A 24,192-nucleotide genomic window follows, 5' to 3' on the forward strand; every position below is an offset into this window, starting at 1 on the left:
ATACATAATCTATATATAAATGCATCAAAATACTAGCATGTTAGCAATAGTGGGATTAACAATAATTTTAACTTTATTCATTTTTGTGTTTTTCAACCTTTCTACAAAAATATATTAAAGAATTAAAGAAAAATACATGCTTTATAGCTTTTTAAAATAAAGAATAAAAAAAGCCTTTTTTCTCAAGGCTGGTAAAACAAAGCACAGAGTACCTTATACATAGAAAAATAAAGTATGAATCTTTACCTAATAGGGAAAGTTTCCAGGAGAAATTAGGAAGGACCACTTGCTATCTGTTTCTAATTGGAATTTATATGCAGAATCAGCCCCTATATTAATTCTCTTTTAGTAACTTTCTAATATTTCTAATGGGATGTATTACTTTATAAACAAGAAAAACACGATTTTTAAGAACTTGAAATCACAACTTTTGCATTAAAAGGAACTGTTTCACACTGGATTATTCTGTTACTGGAGATGCAACACCGTTACCTCTTGCTCTTACTCTGTTATTGTATCTCTTGGTATGGTTCTTATATTTTGCTTTTTCTTTATTATGGAGTTCCTCATTTTAGAATTTTGGCACAGTTTTACTGTGGTCTGCTCCAGAATGCAAATCTGTGCCCTACATTCAATAGTATCCATTCTCAGCAAAAGCCTAACCAGACAATCTCATAAGAGGATGAATTCCTACCAATCACTTGCGTAGGAGATTAAGAGATAGCACTTACTTCTTTTTCTTTTTCTTTCTTTCTTTCTTTCTTTCTTTCTTTCTTTTTTTTGGGGGGGGGTTGGGGGCGGGGGGACGGAGTCTCGAGTCTTGCTCTGTCGCCCAAGCTGGAGTGCAGTGGCCCGATCTCCACTCACTGCAACCTCCGTCTCCTGGGTTCAAGCAATTTTCCTGCCTCAGCCTCTCGAGTAGCTGGGATTATAGGCACGTGCCACCATGCCCAGCTGATTTTTGTATTTTTAGTAGAGACGGGGTTTCACTATCTTGGCCAGGCTGGTCTTGAACTCCTGACTTCAGGTGATCTGCCTGCCTCAGCCTCCCAAAGTGCTGGGATTACAGGTGTAAGCCACCACACCCGGCCCTAGAGATAGCACTTATTTCTGATAGCCAAGCAACAGCCTTAATATATCTAATCATGGCACTCAATGAGCTAATTGCTTTGAGTTCTACTACTGGAAACACTTCAATATGCAGAGATTCGCTGAGTGCCTCAGGTAAGACATGACTGATGAGAAGTACTTATTACCACATCCAAATGGACGAGATATGGTTTCATCATCATCATCACCACCACCACCACCATCTGTTTTGCACATTGCTACATCTCAAGTGCAAAGAAGAGATACTCAATGATTTCCTGCAAAGACTCACCTGGCAAGTAATATACATTAATATGAACCATCTCCCACCCATCTTCATGAAAGCAATTGATATAATGTTTGACTAACTCTCTTTCTCATATAATTCAAGTACTTGTTCTAACACTTTTAAAGTATCTACTCTGGCACTTATCAGCTAACTGCGGAGGGAAAGGGAGAACAAGAAAAAGATAACCGTGATAGGCAGATTGGGATGCAAGAATAGACCAGGTAGTACATAGTTCAGCTGTTTAGCAAAGGAATTGACTGTCCCAAGTATTAGCAAAAGAATTGATTGGCCCAAGTAAGACTCACCACTGTTGACCCCTTGAGCAGCTGGGAGCATTCACTCCCCTGTTCCTCAGCTCAGTCTCCCGTGCCATGGCAGGGGAGAAGCCCTTCAAGCAGCTTCATAACAAAGAGTCAGTGTTTGCTTTATCTGAGGGCAACATCCTACCACAATTCCCATAATAAATAGACTGCACAAGAGTGAGAAGCAGCTTCCTGTGCTAGATAAAACCAAGTTCCTGATACCTGATCACATCTGCATGAGTAAACTGACAAAGGTTCTTTGCTTGGCCAAACTTTAATCAGGCCTTTGAATCTTCTCCTAGGCCCATCTGTGCACTTCCTTGTAAAATACAGTGTTAGCAAACAGCCCTCTTAAGTCAGCTTAGCAAGACTCTCCCCACCCTCAGTATCTGATCACCTTTGATATCCGATCAGGTTCCTTATCCTCCACCATCCCTCAGGTGATGTTTGATCACCCTGGCCTGTCTTCAGGAAGAATCCTGTAAGGTCGGTTTAGTCAGAATCCCCCTTACCCTGATGTTTCCCCTAGTAACTGTCCATCTGTTACCCCACACCCTGCTCTATGGCTATAAGTTCCCACTTGCCCATGCTGTATTCAGAATTGAACCCAATCTTTCTCTTCGTGTGCAAGATATCTTTGCAGTGGTCCCTGTACCTATTTCAATGGTCCTGATACAGGTTTCCTTCCCATAATTTAACAAGTATTATTGATTTTTTTTTCTTTAACAGAACTCATTAAGACAATTAGAAGGCACTTACAACTCAATGCTAATCCAATCTTCTTCCTGTTGATGAACAAAGTATGGTGGGCATTTTCTCACTGATTTTTGAAGCATATGAATCTAAGAAGGATGGAGATGGATTCCTGTATGTGCTATATGCCTCTCAGGAGATACTTGGAATAAAATAGTCTGTGTAAGGTTAGAAAAATGCATCTATTCTAGAATTTCTGAAACACTTACTAAGGAAAAAAGGAATGTTATCAACAGTTCATCTAATCACAGATCATCCAAACAGAGGTATTCTCACCTAGGAGTTTTAGGAAGTTGTTTTTGTATTTTCAAACAGAGAAAAAGCTCTAAATGAGCACATTCAGCTTTGGATACTATATTATTTAACCTAGGCTATCTTGTTTTCAAATTTTATAAGCTTAAAAATAAAATACTTGACATTCTAAGTCACAAAAAGTATAAAAAAGAAGAATAGAAAGTGATTAATGAGGATTAAGGACATCTGGCATGGCTTTCTGTTGGAGATGAAATTTAAATTGAGTCTCACAAAAAGGGTGAGACTCAGACAAGCAGAAAAAAGAAAGATAAAATTCCATGCCAGGGAATGCAATAAGTAAAACTTTCATATCATAAATTTGCACACTCTATTCAAGAAACTGTAAGAGAAGTATAAGGAGATAAGTTTGGATTCATAGTACTTTGGGAGAATTTTGCTTTAATTTTTTTATTCATGTTTTATGAATATGAAATATTTTAAGCTTATAAAGAAATCCAGGAAGTATAGTATTGATAGTATAACAGGATAACTATAGTCAATAATAACTTAATAGTACATTTTAAATTACAAGGGTATAATTGGATTGTTTGTAACTCAAAGGATAAATGCTTGAGGTGATGAACACCCCATTTCCATGATGCGATTATTACGCATTGCATGCCTGTATCAAAACATCTCATGTACCCCATAAATACATACACCTACTATGTACTCATAATTTTTTTATTATTTAGAATAAAGTTACACAACAGAAAGCTATGTGTCTATCACAGACTTTAAATAGATGTTAAAATTTGTCATCTGTGCCTGGGCTGCACATTTTAGGCTGGAGGCAGGCAGTAGGTTGAAGGGATAACACAACATCACGGGGCCAGCACGAAGTGTTTTCTTAGACTCTGAACTACACTCAGAGATTGGGAGGGAGGGAAAAGAAATGTATAATAATTTCCCCAGTTAATCGTTTTTAACATTGTATCATTCTTAAATACTGATACATAATGGAGATAAGTAAAAGACTGATACAAACTTTTAAGTTAAAATATAAACTATCAAAGAAAACTTTTACATGCTGCATCTACACAAGGACTACATTCCCAGAACCCACACTAGACCCTCCCCGTAGGAATACACCTATTTCTCTCTTTTGCTGTTAAATAGACGTCTGTGAAGAAAATATGAGATGTTCTCTTTCGGGTCATAAGGACTCACTGAAGTAGTACCTGTTATATGGAGCTTGGCATTCTAAATACTAAAATTACACTGTTTGCAACTTAAATTGAGTGTTATCCCATTAGTCCATTAAATAAGAATGGGCAGAAACCATGGAACATTCTGGAGTCTTTCTCTGGAGGCAAGAGAAGATTGCCCCCACTGAGTAATATATAAAAGAATGGCATAAGATAAAAATGTTGCATTTTGATTTTGTCATGACTCATATGTGTTCAATTTAGCAGTTACTTACATGAAGTTTCAAGTGAGCAGTGCTAACCCTAACCTTTGTTGTTCTCCCTCCCGGAGGAGGGCTTAAGTCTCCAGGATGACATGAAGGGCAAGGAGGGAAATCCAGGCAGTGGGCTGCTCAGATTGCTCCATTCCTGGGCTGGCTTACGCATGGCACCAGGCAATCAAGCCTGAGTCTCTTGTCTGCTCTTCTACAGTGTCCTCCAGGCCCTGTTGTCAACCATGCAAAACAGATAATACCACGAGAAAACACAGTCACTGTTATGGACGGAGTGTTTGTGTCTCCACCTCCGCTTCCCCAGACCATATGTTGAAGTCCTCACCTCCAGTGCGATGGTAGCAAAAAAAATGGGGTCTTTGGGAGGTAATTAGGTTTAGTTGAGGTCATGAGGAATTAATGCCCCTATAAAAATAAGAGACATCAGAGCTTCCTCTCTCACCATGTGAGGACACATCAAGAGAACAGCTGTCTGTAAGCCAGGAAGAGGCTTCCTCAGAAATTGAATCAGCCAGTATCTTGATTTGGACCTTCCAGCCTCCAGAATGTGAGAAATCAATGTCTGTTGTTTAAGCCATCCAGTCTAGGGTATTTTGTTATAGCAGCCCAAGCTAAGACAGTCACATCATTTATTAATGATGAAAGAACCCCAGAAGTTATCCAACTCTCACTCTTTGATTTACAGGGATCATAGTGTAACAATTAAGATTATGAGATCTAGTTCAAAGACCCAGCTCTGCTACTTACTCTGTGTCTCAATATCTCCTTTGTAAAATGTATATACTTTGTCACCTAGAGAACTGCTGTGAGAATTGGGTAATACATAGAGTATATTCAGAAGAGTGCTTGACATTATGTTTTCAGTGCTGGTTTTATTATATATTTGTATAAAACCCAAGAACATTCTAGTCTGTATTTCTTGTTTTGTATCCTCACAAATTCCTACCCAGTCTCATCCCCTTGGCAAGCTTATCAATTTACCTACATTCCCTCCCAAATTAGGCATATACTTCCACCTCCCCACATTTCCAAGACCTTGTCATTTGTTGTTGGGGTAGTCTGATGGTCTAAACTACCTTATTTGGTGCCCTTGCTGCCCTTCCCTGGTGATAACTCTAATAGTAATTGATTTTCTACCAAGCATGCATAAAACATATCTAGAAGGTTTACAGCTAAAAATATTAACCTTGTTCTGTGTATTTTCTCTTGCACTAATACCCCCTAGCCAACACTGAAACTGCCAAAAGTTTATTAATGTGAACTGCCAACCTCAGTGCCAGCTGCAGTTTCTCTTCTAAGAGGCATTTTTTCCAGGGCTTTTACCTCTAGGATGATCCAAGCGGGAGAAGAGAGAGAAAGCAGAGGAGCAATTTTAAAAGAACTATACAGAGAGGAGGGCTTAGATGGGTGAGAAACAAGAACCTGCTGCTGTATTATACAAAGAATGAAGAGAATGACTGTCTCGGAGACGGGCTCACACTCATTTCTTGTGGACCTCCTGCCACATAACAATCCTGGATATATAGAAGGGCCCTCACCCCTTAATAGACAAGATCAAAGCAGGGGAAGCCTAATGGGAAAATCTTGCATCCTGATAAAGGTGATACTAAACTGAACTTGTGGGGAACTTCCTTGTGTGAAGGAGATATATATTCAGTTTCTGTGGTCAAGTTTATTGAAAAATGAAAAAAATAACCATCCACTCTATCTTAAAGAAACCTATTTGTGTTGAATTAATTTCTTTGTAAATTTCACTGTTTTTGCCTATTTGGGGGTACAGCAGCACAGCTTCTCTCAGATATTGGATCTTCTTAATTTAAATTCAAACATACTAATTTCATTATATATTGTATATATCATTATTTTGCTCCCAAACAAAGCTACTACATGGGACTGAAAAGAACAGAGAAAAGTCAAGCCTGGTGGTACACACTTTGCAATCATCCATGCAGAACAAATAATTGAAGCCATGAGAATAACTGAAATCTTGGAAAAGAGAGTAAAAGCAGAGAAGAGCAAGTCTTCAAGGGCAAAGTCACAAGAACCCCCAAATGTTCTTGCAGGAGAATGAGAAAGAGGTGCTCTCCTACATGAGAGAGTAATTAACCAAAGATGTAGAGAACAAGAAAGAATTGGAGCTGGGCACAGTGGCTCACGCCTATAATTCCATCCCCTTGGGAGACTGAGGTGGGTGGATCACTTGAGCTCAGGGGTTCAAGGCCAGTCTGGGCAACATGGTGAAACCTCATCTCTGCCAGAAATACAAAAAAAAAAAAAATAGCTGGGCATGGCAGCATGCATCTGTGATCCCAGCTACTTAGGAGGCAGAGGAGGGAGGATAACTTGAGTTTGGGGGAAAGGGGTTGCAGTGAGCCAAGATTGTGCCACTGCACTCCAGCCTGGGCAACAGAGTGAGACCCCATCTCAAAGAAAAAAAAAGAATTGGGAGAAAAATGTCAAGAAATGAGGGCTTGGCCAATCAAGTTGATTGAGGCAAAAAGAAAATGGGAGTTGAGAAAAATCTTCTGGATTTACCTATTGGGAAGCTCTTGTGATCCTCAAAGAAGGAGTTTCAGTGAAGTGCTGGAAGGAGATACTCCATTACAAGAAGCTGAAGAGGGTGAGACTACTCTGGTTCCATGGAATAAAAAGACAGCTGTAGACATAGATCTATGGGCTCTGCTCATAGATCCTGCCTTCCTCATTCATGGGGCTGCAAGTACTATGGTCCTTCACCCAGACTCATTCAGTCCAGCTCCTCTGGTGAGCCATCTCTCACCCAGGAAACAAGCACATTGGGATATTCTGGAAAGGGTTTTGGCATTGGTTGTGGGATTCATCCAAGTATCCAGGATTCCAGCAGCACGTTTGCACTGAGTTGTGGCCTTCTCTCCACCTCCCATCCTTTTGGCTCCCACATTGTTACTAGGCTTCAGCTTTGGATTTTGGATTGGCATTGCTATTTACCCACGGGTAGAAGAACATGCCCTGAATCCTATCACCTCCTGTCTTGGAAACTGGCTCGCTGACTAGCCTTTACATAACCCTCTCCAAGGGTCTGAATTCTGTTTATAAGCCCTAGCGGGGAGTCATGGTCCTAAAGGACTAACTGCACAGAAGGAAGATACTGTGACCCACATGACTTCAGCTTTTATCACCATTTCCTAGAATTTTTTGCCACCTGCCCAAACCACAGGATTGGTCTTAAATGGAGATTAGCTATCATTTCTGTTGCATACAGTGTGTTAATGTAAAAGAGTCCTCTGCCTTCTCCTGACTAACATGATCTATCACCTGTAGCTATACCACTCTGGATGGCCTTCAGTTCCTTGGCTTGTGTTCTAGCTTATGAAATGTCCCTCCCAAGCTTTTCCCTTTATGGAGATAGTTTGAACACTATTCTCTGGCCTTAAACCCCACCCTACTTCCAAGACACATAAAAACATGCACGCGCAAAGGTAAAGACATGTACACACACATACAACCTTCGATTTTAGATTATGCTTTCATTCCTATGGGTCCCATAGCTTGGTAGAGTCATGGATCTCCTAAAACTCCATCATCTAGGTGAAACCCCAACTATAGTCTCCCTAATCCCCCAGGCTGAGTAGACAGAATCAGATATAGCATTAGTTTATATCAACAGGAACCTACTGTCTAGATAAAGGGAAGCAAGAATCTTACTGTAACTGGTACTGGGAAAAGACACAACCAAGCACTGAATTAAATTTGGATAAGTTCATTTTAACTTTGGTGTCAATTCTTACAAAGTTCTAGCAATGAAAAACAAGAAGTCTGACAAACCTAATGTCTTAATTAGAAATAAAGCCAACAAACATAAGAGAAAAGCTCAACATCACTGATCATTAGAGAAATGCAAATCAAAACCACAGTGAGATAACATCACACGCCAGTCAGAATGGCAATTGTTAAAAAGTCAAGAAACAACAGATGCTGGCAAGGCTGTGAAGAAAAAGGAATGCTTTTACATTGTTGGTGGGAATATAAATTAGTTCAACCATTGTGGGAGACAGTGTAGTGATTCCTCAACGATCTAGAAAAAGAAATACCATTTGACCCAGCAATCCCATTACATATATCCCGTTATATATATTATTATATACATTTAAATAATTCTGTTATAAAGAAACATGCATGTATATGTTCATTGCAGCACTATGCACAATAGCAAAGACATGGAATCAACCAAAAGGCCCATGAATGATAGACTGAATAAAGAAAATGTGGTACATATACACTATGGACTACGATGAAGCCATAAAAAAGAACGAGATCATGTCCTTTTCAGGAACATGGATGGAGCTGGAAGCCATTATCCTCAGGAAACTAACACAGGAACAGAAAACTAAACACTGCATGTTCTCACCTGTAAGTGCGATCTGAACAATGAGAACACATGGACACAAGGAGGGGAACAACATACACAGGGGCCTGTAGTGGGGTGGGAGGAGAGAGAGCTTTGGGATAAATAGCTAATGCATGCGGAGCTTAATACCTAGGTGATGGGTTGATAGGTGCAGCAAACCACCATGGCACACGTTTACTTATGTAACAAACCTGCATGTCCCCCAGATGTATCCCAGAACTTAAAACAAAATAAAAAGTTTTTAAAAATAAATAAATATGATGTACATCTATTTTAAAACTAGACCTTTTTTTTAAAAACTGTGGAGTATGGTTGACAAGGAGTGTGGCAGATATACTTCAAAAGCAATCAGAAATACAGTTTCTTAGGATCCGCTGATCTCTAACATTCGTTTTAGGTCTTATAGCCTGAGACCCTGAAAAAATAAGGTTATTCTAATATTATTCAGAAGTTTCCAATTCAAATTTTCCTGTATTGTTTCCTCTTTCCAATAGTTGATGCCTCTGGCAGCACTTCCAAGAATCTCTTTCCTGCATCAGAGAATATCTTTTGAAAGACAGTAAATGACTGAATTAGTGAGATGATGGGTTAATAAGCTGATAGTCTCATATAATTTCTGTGGCAGGTTAAATGTGATGAGGGCTCAATGTTGGATCAAATTTCAATCAGGAATCAAATGAGGGGTAATTTAGCAAAAAAGAAAAAATCACCCTTTTTAGTAACTCTGTAACTAGCACTTTCATTATATTACACATTGTGGTAGGCACAATAATGATCCCGCCCACCCCAAGTGTCCACATCTAATTCCCAGAAGTTGTGAATATGCTATCTCAGATGGCAAAGGGGACTTGCAGATGTGATTAAGTTTATAGACCTTGATATGGGGAAAGTACCCCAGATTATGTATACAGTCCCAATCTAATCATAAAAATCATTTAAGTTGAAGAGTCTTTCCCAGCTGTGTTCAGACAGAGATTGAATAACTGAAGAAAGGTCAGAGAGATGCAACAGTGCTAGCTTTGAAGATGAAGGAAAGGGGCATGAGTCAAGAAATATGGGTACTTTCTAGCAGTTGGAAAAGACAAAGAAACAGCTTTCCCCCTAGACATCATTGAGCAACACAGTCCCACTGATGCTCACTGCTGCCTTGATTTTAGCCCAGTGAGACCTGTGTTGGACTCCTGACCTACTGACACTGTAAGATGATAAATTTCTATTGCTTAATCACTAATTTGTGGTAATGAGTTGTGTGCACAGTAGAAAACTAACACATATATTGAACATATATATTTTTTTTACTTATGGTCCGCTCTCCAATACAAATTCTGCCCAGAGGACTAATACCTTGCAAACTCTGTGTATAAATACCTTTTAAAATTTTACTAACAATTACATGTTTCATTTACATAGTGTTTATCATGTAAGATAGGCAGGCTATGGGTGAATATTCCCATTTAATAGATGAGGAAACTGAGCTTTAGACTGTAAAGTGTCTTGCTCAAAGTTGCAGAATTGATAAGAGAGTGGTTGGGATAGAATGTTGATTCTTGTCTTTTGACTCTTTCAATCTTTTTTCCATAGCACCAACTCTGTCTCTAGCATTATTTCATGTGATCCTCATACCAACAGCAGAAGAAACAGATACAGATGCCATTGTTTTTATTTTATGGATGCAAAATTGTAGAGGAATTAAGTGATCAGTACTGAAACCAGGACAAGAACTCCTTACATTTAACTTGTAATCTAGGGCTCTTTCTGATTTGCACGGCTGCCTATAAACTATGGTGTGTATGCCTAGGTTTAACATATGCAGGATATTTAAAGGAGAGAACATATTGTTTAAATAAAAATAAACTTGACTTAGTATTGACTTAAGTTAGTTAATGTCCTTGAATCTTAGTTTTCTCATTTGTAAAATACAAATAGTATATCAGCTTGACATAATTGTTGAAAGGATTTGTTCAGTTTTCAACAATAATGAGAAAGTTGCATTTAAACACAGCTCCTGGCATATATGAATATGTAAGCACATTGTGTCAGGGTATCACGTCAATTTCATGACAGCTTTATGTTCCTCCTCATAGACAAACAGAATCCACATTTTCAATCTGTCAAAAGTCACTAAATACTGGCTCCAATCAAGCTAATAAATCCAACCACAGAAAGAGATATGGGGAAAACAAGATGTTCCCTTCATTATCATGGATGAATCTGTAGTGGTCCCTTTCCCTTCTTGAGTCCAAAAGGAAAACTTACATGAATGTGAAGGATTTAGTCTTCTGGGCTTCTGATAATTAGAGACACAAGAAAAAGTGAGTTTTAACTTCAGTGAACCTTTCCAAGAGAAATTGCAATCATGTTCAAGTCTGTTCCATTTGTATGGTCTCTATCAAATCAAAGTTAACGGGAACAGAGAGACCCCAACTTGAACAGGGAGCTCCTAAAATGCTAGGAAAATACATTTTCCACAATCATTTAAAAATACAGTACTACTTGACATAACTCTAGAAGAAACTTCTGTGGCTCAGCACAAACCTGCTCTCTTGAGATAAATACAACATTCTATAAGTAAAAGACTCTTTTTAAAAAAAGAAAATGACTAATTAGCAATGGGACTGTAGATTGTGTTTTACTATGATGTAAGTTCTGATTATTTGGGGTCTTTTTGTATTCTCATAATGAAGATTGCTAATACTATCTTATCTAAAGCAATTTTGAAGAAATACATATTTCTTTACCCAAAATAATTCTTCATAGACACTGTCATTTTGGATAATAAAAAGCAGATAAAACATTTTATAAATAACTATTTAAACATTTATTATTTATTACTCTATGATTTTCCTTTGTGATATAAATTAAAGGGAGATTAGGAATCTTTGGAATATTTTAGTTCTTTGAGTATATGGATCATGAAATCCATCTCATGCTTTTTCTTCCCATTAAACATTGAAAACAGGTTATTAAAATAGACACACCGATGATATCTACCAACGACTTCTAAAGTCCTTGTATCCTCATGATATATATTAAATATGTATTCTTATATCCTATTGAGTAATCAGAAAATGTCATCAGTAAACCTGCATAACTGAAATGAATTCAACATAAAAGTAAGGAGTCTCAGAATTAGATAGAAGTGTCAGCTCTCATGGGCTTCTTCGCTTGGGCATCCTAAAAGCTATTTTAATTCAACATTCCCCAAACTGAACTCAACATCCCCTTCTACCCTTCTCCAACCTACTCTTCCTCTAGGTTTTCCATTCTGAATGGCAGCAGCCCCGCCTCCCACCTCTTCACCCTGGTTGTGAGCCTGGTTACTTTTCCCCCTCCCTCCTCACAATCAGAAAATTTCTACATCTTGACAGTCACTCTTTAAATATCCCTTGACTTCAGTCAGAATACCACCACCTAAGTCTATACATCCAACCTCTGTCACGTGGATACCGGAAATGATTTCTTAGCTAATCTCCTGCTCTGCTCTCATTTCTCTCCTCACCATTGACACCTAGTTTCTTAAATATCACTTATGAGACTCCTGTGCTCAAAATTGTTCTTTTGCATCTCACTCCCTATAGGATGAAGACCATACACCTTAGCATGGAGTAAAATATTAGGTTGGTGTAAAAGTAATTGCAGTTTTTGCCATTACTTTCAAGAAAACTTTCATTGCTTAGATCCTCAAAAAAAAAAAAAAACTTACATTTTGCTGGTTGTGCATAAGTGCCCTGAACTTGGCCATTCTGAACTCTTGGAAGTTTGCTTCAAATATGGCATGCCCCTTCACAGCTCGGCACCGGCTCATCTACTGTCCTTACCAACTAAATTAGCTCCCCGCGACTTATCTGCCAATAAACTCCTGCTTGTTCTTTAAAAGGCTCTCTTCAGCTGCCCTTTCCTAATAACCCTGCTTTGCTCCAAGAGGCACTCCTTTCTCTCCCTGTACAGCATCCATTATGCTGACTTTACTTGTTTGTCTCCCTCGTTAAATGATAAGCTCTTTACGGGCTTCTTGTTCATAGTTGCTTTCTGACAAATGAATGGTTCTAGGCTAACATTTTCCCCTGTCAAAGGAGGTAATTTAGCTCCAGAGAGGTTGAGCAAGTTGCCCAAGGCCACATAGCTGAATAACAGACAAGCCATCCAGGCAGACACCACAGGCCTCCAGATGCCAGCCTAGTAATTACTGTCTGCATCCAGATGCTTTCATATTTAGCACAATCATGTCTTACAGCAACAGCTTTCCCTGAGTTTCCTATGTTTACTAGTGAACTATTACTGTTGAATCAACTTTTTTTTTTCACCAATGCCTTGATTTTCTCTTGAGAAACCACCTCTTACATATTCTCAGTGCTGTAATTAAAACAGGGCCGGCTCCATACCCTGACTTCAGAAAAAGGTAAGTGACACAGGGCTGCCCAATGGGAGTGCTATGTCCCCTGAGCGAATCAGAGACAATGAGTGTCAGCCCAGGACTTGAGAAAGAAAAGCTCTGTTTCCACTGGGCTATGAAGCTGAACTGAGAGAATAGACTCAGAAAGAAATCAAAAGAGAGAAACACAGAGTTGAGAGATTTCTGAGGAAATGGTTTGAACACCTCCAGCCAGTCATTTCATATGCCAATATGGGGAAGTTTTGTCATGTGTTGACTTGGCTAAGCTACACTCTATCACTCAGAATCCCCTTTGCTATAAATGTCTGATTAGAGTGGAACACAAAAGACATTTTGCATGGGATTCAGAAGGTGGAAGTGAAGGCAACCACATTGTTTTTATGCCTGAAAGGGCTGGGCAGGGGCACCAGGTTCTGCTGCAGTGCATGTGCTTTGTCAGTTATCTACTGACTTTCCTTTGTTGTTGTGAGTCAACAGCCAGATTTACATCTACTCCACCTTCCCTCAGATTCTCTTACACTTTCACCGGTTCCTGGGCCAAGTGCATGTTTAGCTTGCACTTGGAAAGCATGACACTTGGAAAGATGCACTTGGAAAGATGACAAAGGGTGCCATCTTTCCTTCTGCAGGAAGGAGTTGACGTGGTCTGCAGATGGTAAGACACAAACCAGGTTCCAGTCCATCCTCAGAGGTCAGATAGATAGATAGATAGATAGATAGATAGATAGAGATAGAGATAGAGATATAGATATCCCACTTTCCTGCTAGACAGCTAGCTCTGAAGTCTTCATGCTCCAGCATCAGAAATGAAGACAACAGCTATATGAAAACTCATGAACTAACCAGCTTTCAAAATTGCATAGATCTAATTCTTGTAATAAATCTCTTTGTGTGTGTGTGTGTGTGTGTGTGTGTGTGTGTGTGTGTGTGTGTGTGCATGCGCGCGCGCACAGACGCCTTTGATCGATTGAGCCGTTCTCTGATTGGACCCCAGCTGATACATAATATTATCAAGTGTCTTTTTCATTACATAGTTAATGTTTAAGTCAGTATGGTTTAAGTTTAAATTTAAGCCAGGTGGAATTTGGTTTCTGTCACTTGCCACTAAAAAATGATTAATATGCAGGATTATCCTATTTTGACTAAGCAACTTGATATCCTGAGGGCAAGATCTGCCCTTCGCTTCTCCTTAAATCCCCAGCGTGCAGCAAAATGTCAGATACATAGTAGGCACTCGACAGGCACATGTTCAATGAACTAACTAAAGGCCACAGAATAAAAATATTCTCTAGGGGACCCAGAGTTGAAGCCTCACACAATGTGAATCATGTGGAAGATGAAATGCGAGATGAGAGGAACCCCATGCCTCTGCAGAAAGCCATAAAGATCCTGGGTCTGAGGAGCAGCTGGGCCTCCCACCTGGCCACCTGGAGGAAGGGGCAGCACAGGCCTGACATCTCATGTTCACCACAAGCACAACAGGTGTCCCGGGGCCAGCCAGCCCTCGCACGGAAGCAAACTTCCTGTCACTGCCGACAGGGATTCACTAGATGTACATAACAGAAGTGGCGCAGGAAGGCGTTTTTTCAATAGAAAATTTGAAAGCATATCAGATTCCTAGAAAAGGAAGCTTCTGAGAAGGTGATTTCACAGTAAGAAACCCCATGAATCATTAAAAGGATTTATATCTGAGATAAAACATAAATGTGAATCATTCTTTGTGCTTGTCTAGAACATTTTAAGAGAGCCTAAGGAAGTAAGTGGTTCATGGGAACCACAAAGACAAAAATTTCTCAGCAGAAACCTTCCAAATGGTTTGACTGATATTCAGCATAAGTGAATCAGGCAATGAGCCAATTTATTTCCAAGAAGAAGCCTTCACAGAGAAAAAGATGTGACAAACACCTTGAATATTGAATCAAAATGGCAGAGGGCAGGCTAATCATGACCCCCAAAGATATCCAAGATCTAATCCTGGAACCTGTGAATATTACCTTATATAGAGAAAGCACATTTGAAGATGTGATTAAATTAAGGCTGTTGAGATGGGAATAGTGTCCTGGATTATCCAAGTGGACCCTAAATGCAACCACAAGTGTACTCGTAAGAAGGAAAAAGAGGTAGATTTAACCGTGGAGGAGATAGTGATGTGAAGAAGAAGTCAAGAGAGATTTGAAGATTCTGGCCTTGACAATGAAGTAAGGGGCCATGAGCCAAGAAATGCTATTCTAGAAGGTAGAAAAAATGTAAGAAAAGGGATTCTTCCTAGAGCCTCTGCTGGTGGTGGGATGGATGGGGGTGCATGGTCCTGCCAACACCTTCGTTTTACCCTCTTAAAACCTATGTTGTACTTATACCCTCCCACCCCCGAGAACTGTAAGAGAACAAAGTGTGCTGTTCTAAGTCATCATGTTTGTGATGATTGGCAAAAGCAACCATGGGAACCTCATATTACGGACCAGGCCCCAGAGCCACAGCTTGCTGGATGTAGAAAAGAGGAAACAGTGCTGAACATGGGCCTACTGGAAAGCAGGATGCTGCAAAGACCAAAGACTTACAGAGAAGAGTCCAAACTGGCTCCCCACCCCAAAGGGTACTCTTCTGAGATACAGAATAATCTGCAGCCCTCTATCCCTGCCCCAAAAGAAACCTCTCTTCTCTACATCAAGCATAAGAAAACTGCTTGATGGATTTCCTGGATCCACAACCATCTACTCTCCTAAATTTTTTTCTGGTGACCTTGGTATCTGTCCCATTAACTCGCCCCTTCCTTTCATCTCTATGCTTGGCTCCTTCTAATCGACATTTCACTTAGCTTGAAGGTTTCTTTCCCTGGCTTGACTTTGGCATATTGTCTTTAGGGTTCTAGTGGTTCCATGTCTCATATCCCATTGGCCTGAGCAGCTCTTCTTCCATATTCAACCATGGTTCATGGAATCCCATCTGGAATTATCAGCCCAGCTCACCTTAGTTTTCTATGAAGAAGGTGTAGTGGAACAGAGAAAAGCACTGGCTCTGGAGACAGAGAGAGACAAGATTTTGGAACCTGGCTCCACCTCTTGCTGATATGGATCCTTAGCTTCTTCAAAGGTTATTTTTCTAACCTATAAACTGGAGATAATACTTTCTTCATTGGGTTGCTGGGAAGATTAGAGATAATGTATAGAAATTGAGTATCCTTCTCAACACATATTAAATGCTCAATAAAAACCTGTTATTATAATCATAAATCAAGTGAATGGTTACTATTATACTTTCAGTTGAGAGTGTCTTTGCTGTGACTGTGGTCTCTGCAACACAGCCCCTCCCCTGAATCTACCTCCCCTAAGTGGTAGTCTCCTCTTAGGCAACTTGAGTACAACTCTTTTTTTCCCCCTACTAGGAGAAGACCAAGCTCTGTATCAGTGAATCATAATAGAAGTAAAAATCCAATTTGGTTTCTTGTCTGACCATCTGGGTTTCTAAGAGAACAGAATGTGAAGTCAGACATTCTGGATTCAAATCCTAGTTCTATTTCTACTTTCTAGTTATGGCACCTTGGACACATTATTTATCTTCTCTGTGCTTCAGATATCCCATTGTAAAGTGGAGATAATAATAGTGACCAGCAACATAATAGAAAATTGTGGGAAGCAGTTGAACAGACACTTCAAAAGAGAATACATTCAAATGGCACAAAAAGTAAAGAAAAATACTCACACAATCGATCATCAGTTCAAAACACAATGAAATGCCACTACATACTCAGCAGAATAGCTAAATGAATATGACTAAGTCTTGGTGGAAAAGGGGAACAATTGAGATTCCTCTACACTGCAAATGAGTACACTACCATCCTGAGACCTGGCAGGAGGGTTCATTCTAGACCTGGTCCTACCTCACCTCATAAAGTAAGGAGCCCATGGAGCCAAACGAACATGGCAACTAAGAACCTTCTGTGGACTATAGTCCAAAACCAGGACTCCAGAATGTCCTGTCTGATTGGGTCTCTTCCCTAGGCCGATTTTTTAAAGGCAGACCACGTTGCTGGAATGTGTAAATCTTAGTCCAAGGGGTGGCCAAAGAAGGGTGGCATGGACAGAGCTTTCATATGCATATTGGGCTGGTTGCAATGTAAGACATAAAAAAGAGTGGAAAAGAAGAAAAGCAAGGCTTGCACTGGGGGAGAAGGGATGGCTGTCCCCATGCTATATTGCCACTGAGGATAACTAGCACAATCACCATGAACAATGGTTTGATAGGATCTACTAAAGCTGAACATAAATATACCACATAACCCAACAATCTCACTAGATACATAACCAACAAAAGTAAATATCGCACTTTGGGAGGCCAAGGCAGGCAGATCACTTGAGGTCAGGAGTTCAAGACCAGCCTGGCCAACATGGTAAAACCTTGCCTCTACTAAAAATACAAAAATTAGCTGGGCGTGGTGGTGGGTGCCTGTAATCCCAGCTACTTGGGAGGCTGAGGCAGGAGAATCACTGGAACCCAGAAGGCGGAAGTTGCGGTGAGCCAAGATCATGCCAAGATCTGGGCAACAGAGCAAAGCTCCATCTCAAAAAACTAACTAACTAACTAAATAAATAAATAAATAAATAAATACATTGGTTTTATTCATGTGTAATACACATACACATATATTGTTAAAGAGAGTAGTACCACTATTTATTATAGCCCAAAACTAGAAACAAGCCAAATTTTCTTCAACATTGAAGTGCACAAATAAATTGCAGTATAATTATACAATGGAATACTAACAGCAATGAAAATGACTGAACTGCTACACACAGCAATGTAGATAAGGCTCACAAATATACTATTGAACCTAAGAAGTCAGATATAAATGAAAACATCCCATGTGATTACATTTATATAAAGTCTAAAAACAGGCAAAACTAATCTATGTTGACAGGAGTCAGGATAGTGATTAACTTTAGGGTGGTAGGGGGTGCCTCTAGGGTGCTGACAGTGCTCTATTTCTTGATGTGGGGTACAGTTGCATAAGCATATTCAATTCATAAAAACTCATTGAAATGTACATTTATAATTTATGCTTGGTGTCATGAGACAGAGTAATCATATACTCTAGGAAGAATATATTCAATGGGAAGGGAGCTCAGGGACTCCCACTTCAACTCAGCCTGTGAACCAGCTGCCCTTGGATGTCTACCCAGAATCTACAGGAGAAGGATTTGCACCTTTTCTATGTGCTTCTGTTGTTACGTGTATTCTTTCATAGTGATTGTCAGCTTCCATAGGTGTCTCCCTCAATGTACCACAGGCCACTTGAGGGCAGAGACTGCTTCTTTTATTTCTAACTTCCCCAAGATTAGCATTGTATATGACAAGTGAAAGGTTTTCAATAACTCTGAATCAAAGAATAAATCCCTGACCTGTAAGAAGTACCCATCTCTTTCTCTCCTCATATTTTTTTTTCTTTCTCTCTTCCTCAGCTTTTCCTTCCAGCCAGGGGAACCTCTATTAGACAGCAGCTTTCATGTCTCTTTTGATAAGAACCATTATTAACAGTCTAAACTGAAACAGTGGCCAAGTCCACTTCAAAGTGTACCCAAAGTACATACCATGATTTACTCTCTAATTAGACAAAAGTTTCCATTGAAGAAATTCACTGATTTGTTGCTTAAGCAGCAAGCACCTGCAGTTAATGGGGTCTTTCAGGACGGTGGGTATAGCTTCTAGAGAATCATCCATGTTATGTGAAGTGGAAGATCAACAAATTCAACAGCTGATAACAACACAATGCACTTCACCTGAGGACAAACAACTACAACTAAGGCACTTTACAGGCTGTCATGAATGATCTGCAAAATGCCCCCAACAGGGGAAGGAGGGTCCTGAAATAGGAGCTCAGTATCGGATGAGCACTTGCTTATGGTGCACAAGTACTAGTCTGCAATTCTTTGCACACGGTATATTAAACATTAAGGTATAACTGGCTGAAAATGGCATTAAGCTCTAGAATTTTTTTCTATAGAAATACCCATATGTGCAAAATGATATATGAAAAAAAGTTCATAGAATCATTTGGAATAAGGGAAATTAGAATCAATTGCAATCCTTATTATTAATAGAATGTTCAAATTATGGTACTGCCATTTTATGAAGTAATAAGTAGCTGTTAAAAGAGCATAGGATGCCTCTATATGTATCGGCATGGAATTATATGAAATATCCAGAGAAAATACTGCAGAACTATATGTAATTTCCAATTATATGAAATTTTTAAATACAGAAATATGTTTATAAAATGCATAGAAAAACATCTGGAAAGATATATACCAAAAAGTTGATGGCGGTTATATCAGAGAGAAAGAGTTAGAGAAATGAGAAAGAGAGCCAGGAATGGAAGGAATGACATTTTGCTTTTTCTTATTTATATTTCTGATTTGCTTAAATCTTTTATAATGAGCTTGTACTGCATGATAATGCTTAAAATCTTTAAGGTATTAGATTACTTTAGAAATGAGTTTGAAATAATCTTCATTGCTTACCTTGGATATTTATTCCATCTTCCTATGTACCAACCATTTGACTAACTGTAAAATAGTGATAATAATTACTACTTCACAGTGTGGTAGCAGGAAATGATCTATGTAAAGCTTTCAGCCCAATTTCTGCTACTGATAAAATTTATTTGTACAAGTTGATTATTGCTGTTTGTAATAAAGCATGCCAAAAATCAGTAGTTTAAAACAATGACCATTTATTATTGCTCATGTAACTATAACTTTGCTGGAGGTTGGCTGGTACAAACGGGGTTTATCTGGGCTGCTGTCTTGAGTTTGGCTGTGCTCTACACACCAACATCCTCCTTGGATCAACATGATAATCAGAGCACGTCCTTATGGTGACAGCAGAAGCACAGATAGGGCAAACATGCAAAGTCTATTAAGGAATAGGTTTAGAACTGACACACTGTAATTTCTACTTCATACTATTGGCCAAATATAACACAAGACCTATCTCACAGCAAAAGGATATAGAAATACGCTTCACTAAGAGTGACCAACCATCTCAGATTGCCCAGGACTTGGGGACTTCCAGAATGCAGAAATTTCCATAGTAAAACCAGGAAAGTCCTTGGGTAAATCTGGACTGGTTGGCCACTCAACATGTCTCTCTATTTAGTGAGATGAATTTCAAAGTTACCCAGCAACAAGTATGGAAAGGGATGGGATCAAGACTCAAGGCCAGCGATACAATCCACTACACCTTTAATACTGTCATAATCTCAGCAACTAGAAAAACAGGCAAATAGTAGGTGGTCCAAATTAATTTTGGTAGATTGATTTTAAGTTGGCTGAACAATATCAGATCCCCCTGAACTCTCCATCAACAGAATATTTCCCAGAATAGACTCCTCAAATAAAAGGGTATTAAAGATGTTTCTGTAGTAACAGAGTGTAGCATTAGACAGGTGATTAGGATAGATTATTAAAGAAGCTTAAGACTCTTTCAAACCTAATTCTAACTTCATTTGACAGACAATAAGATCAGTCTCTCCAAGACCAATGAAAATTGTTAATATCAATCTCCTTTCCTTCTAGGGAGAACATTTTGCTTATGACAGACTCTTACCAGGGGCAGGTTGTCTGACTTCTAATCATTTGCTTGTATGTGATCATGAATATTTATTTAGCCCCCTCAGCTTTACTAATCCTTTTCAAACGCAGGGACCCGTCGTGGGTGTTTGTTCCCAGAGGTTAAATCCACAGAGCCAGGGGGAGCTCCACTCTGCCTGTTGTTTCCCTATACCCACTATTCCTCTTCCTATCTAGACTATACATTTCTCCTCTGAAGACAGATCCTTATGGATAAGATCAATGCATAGGCACGAATCAGAAAGATTTCTCTCAATTTACAACCATTTTCTTTATCTGAAATGCATCAAAGAAGAAAGACTATTAAAGCCTGCAAGTGTTAGGGTTTTTAAATTTAAAAAATAATAATAAGGAAAAGCAGGACCTAGACATCCCATAATGGGAATGGACAGCTAAAATATAATACTTTGGGTTCATTTTCATATGAACTTGGATAATAAAACAAAGAAATATTAACATGCAATGAAAACACTCAAATGAGAGAGCCAACCGGGAGATGACTGTCAAAAAAAGTTTGAGGGTTAAAATGGCAGATAGTTTCAAAACTTTCAGGAAAATCAATTAGAGCCTAAGTGACCTCTCGGACAAGTATCTGGACACTAACCACTTTACAAATTCCAATCTAGGTGCGAGTAACAAGTGAATTAAACTGCTTAGAGTTCTATCAATAATCAGGAATGTATAGTTTAGATAGATTACCTTAAATTTTAATCAATAATTTTAAAGGGACCCAGTAATCAGCTTCATTACACTCTACCCAGATGAAGTAAGTGGGGTCAACTAACTAAAATATAAAGGATTTTTCAACTGCTCACCTCTCCTCACAAATGGGTACTCTCCCGACTGACTCTGTGACATTTATACAGCCTGCAATTCTGAACACATCACCTGCTTTAGGAGACCTAGCAGCAACTCCATATGTAGACTTAAGATCTTGTTAAGCACTTGGGCCTGATAGAAACTGACAAAGTCTTTGCCTTGCCTGAGATTCCAGCACAGCTGAGCACCCAGGAGATTCCCAGTTGACAAATAGTGAGGGCAAAGAGCAAGCCGGTCCCCAAGCTGAGCTTCCCCCAGGTCCTTCTTTTGATCCACTGGCTTCCCAGCCCATCTGTTTTCATTCTTAGATTAATTTGATGAGGGAGGTGGTAAAGAAGCACATCATTGCAGATGTCAAACGCATAAGGTAAATAAGAATCCACAGAGTTGCTACCCTCAGCTTTTCTCTAAGTGATCTCAGAGGGCATTAAGATTATAACATTAAACCAGGATACCGAGTTTGGGGGCAGCTTATCAGTTAACCATGACATTCCATGAAAAGCGTGGACCAACCAACATTTTGTTAGAACAGACTGACTAATAAAAAGGGAAGGGATAAGACAAAGTGACACTGTTCCCCTGGCTTTTCAAATTATCCAGGGAATAAAAGAAATTGCAGGGCAAATATCCATCCTGAATTAAAAGCTACTCAGGGGATGAGAAACAAACAAAAATCGATTATGCCATAGAAAGGGTCTCCAGAGGCCTAGAGCAATTTTTTTAAATATGAGCCACTGATTAATGACTTGGGCTACAAGGGAATGCCTAGGGAATTAGAGACTTGTAATTTAATTTCCTTCTGGGAGTAGCAAGTCCAGAAGGAGAGGAAGCCACCTTACTAATTGGTATTAGAAGATTGGGGTTAAAGGAAAAAAGAGGAAATAAAGTTGAGTTCGGGAATCTTATGGAGATGATGGCATGTCAAATACAGTCTTCATAGAGATGAGAGCGATAACTGACAGTTACTGAGTGCTTACTATATGCCAAGAACTTCCAAGTGAATTCTGTTCTGTAGCGCAGGTACTACCACATATTTTATCAATTCTGAAACAAAAACACACATACACACAGATTTTAGACATACATATCATTTTCTATACATCATGTCTTTATCTATATATATTTTTATATAAGATTGATGTCACCTTACAATCACTATGGGCCAAAAGGCAGACATGATGTAATTCTCTTATTGTCTATGAATGTGCAAACTCATATTCCTGTCACTTCAGTTGACTTATGCACATCATTGGCACTGTATATGCCGAGTTTAATTGCTGCTGTTTAAAAATATTTCACACTAAACCAAAGGTTTTTTGACAAGCATAAGATGTGACTTTAAATTTGGTATTAGTAAACTAAATACTTGTTATAAGAAAGAAATTTCATCTTTTTTTCCAAAGCAACAGCCAAATGCTTTATGGGGCACTAAGAAATGAAAGCATCAATAAATAAATGAAGGTGTGCTTCATTTTGTTTCTAGACATATGTAAAATAATTGTCTATTACATGACAAGCAATTCAAGCAAAGGCAGGGATATATGCAAAATAATTGTCTATTTCATGCCAAGCAATGCAAGTGAAGGCAGGAAAAATTGCCAAGTCCCCAGCAATAGATTAATGACATTTCCAAACTCAGAGAGACTGATTTGACTAACTTGTACATGAGCCTGATTTGACTGATTTGTACATCATTAGCAGTGTTATGTTTTGTTTTCTTATTGATACGTAAAATAATGGTGCATCTCCTGTCTGATGGCACTTAGATTCAATAAACTAGGGTATTGCCACATCTTTTTCTTTTCAGATGAGAAAATCAAGACAAAGGTAAGTTACTTGTCCCAAAACCCACAGAAAGTGAACTTTTTAGAGATATTTAGAATTAGTTCAGTCTGATTGCAGAACTTATTATTTTAATCAGTATGAAAAACTACTTTCCAAACATGGAAAGAAGGTTGGCATAATCTTTTGAAAAATTAAGTCAGAGCATGGCATTTCTCTTTCCAATACATTTTCATCTCATGCCGAGTAAAAGTTGAAGTTCTTACAAGGGCTTACTTACTAAGCCTTGCAAGATCTGCAGTTCCCTTCCTGCCTGTTTGCCACTGCCTCTCAACCTCATCTTCTTCTATTCCCCTTCACTCAACTCTACTCCAGTCCTATTGACTACTTGCCTTCCCCACGCCGCGCTAGCAAATTTGCTCCTACTTCAAATATACTCCTACCTCAGGGCCTTTGCATTTGTTATTCTCACCACTGGGAATACTTCCCCATCACGTCTTCACTTGGTCACTTTCTCATTCCTTCATTGTCCGTTCAAATGTCAGAGAGGACCTCCCTGACCTATATAAAAATAGCAGAACTCTTGCTCCATCTCATGCCCTGTCTATTCCCTTTAACATGTTCTATCTTCTCCATAGCATATTACTGTATGAAATATCATATATATGACTTTGTTCATTTTCTTGTTGATTGCAACAATGTAAGTAAGCTTCAGAAGGCAGGACCTTTGTTTTATACATTTCTGTATCTGTGTAGACAGTAGGCATTCGATAAGTAAATGAAGAAAATGAATGGATCTTCCTCTGACAAGGTCATTCCACTGTCTTTCCCTTCTGTTTTATTGTCAGTCCAGAAAATTATGCAAATTGGAATCTATGGATTATTATTGCTTGTAAATCAGTAATGCTCTTTTTCATCCCATTTGAGAGATTTAAAAGGATTGACACTCTTATGATAGAGTGTTTCGAAATGCAGATTTCAGAGCTAGACTACCTGGATTTTAATGCTGGCTCTACCATTTGCCTATGCAATGTCACAA

At 39.0% G+C, this 24,192-nt stretch overlaps 1 long non-coding RNA gene across 1 annotated transcript in view; it reads right to left on the reverse strand.

Moving 5' to 3' along the window:
- LOC129525837 (uncharacterized) overlaps positions 1-24,192 on the reverse strand; it is a 112,511-nt gene that overhangs the window by 15,115 nt on the left and 73,204 nt on the right. The window lies entirely within an intron of this gene.

Source organism: Gorilla gorilla, chromosome 10 (assembly GCF_029281585.2).
Source record: "Gorilla gorilla gorilla isolate KB3781 chromosome 10, NHGRI_mGorGor1-v2.1_pri, whole genome shotgun sequence".
Lineage (NCBI taxonomy): Eukaryota > Metazoa > Chordata > Mammalia > Primates > Hominidae > Gorilla > Gorilla gorilla.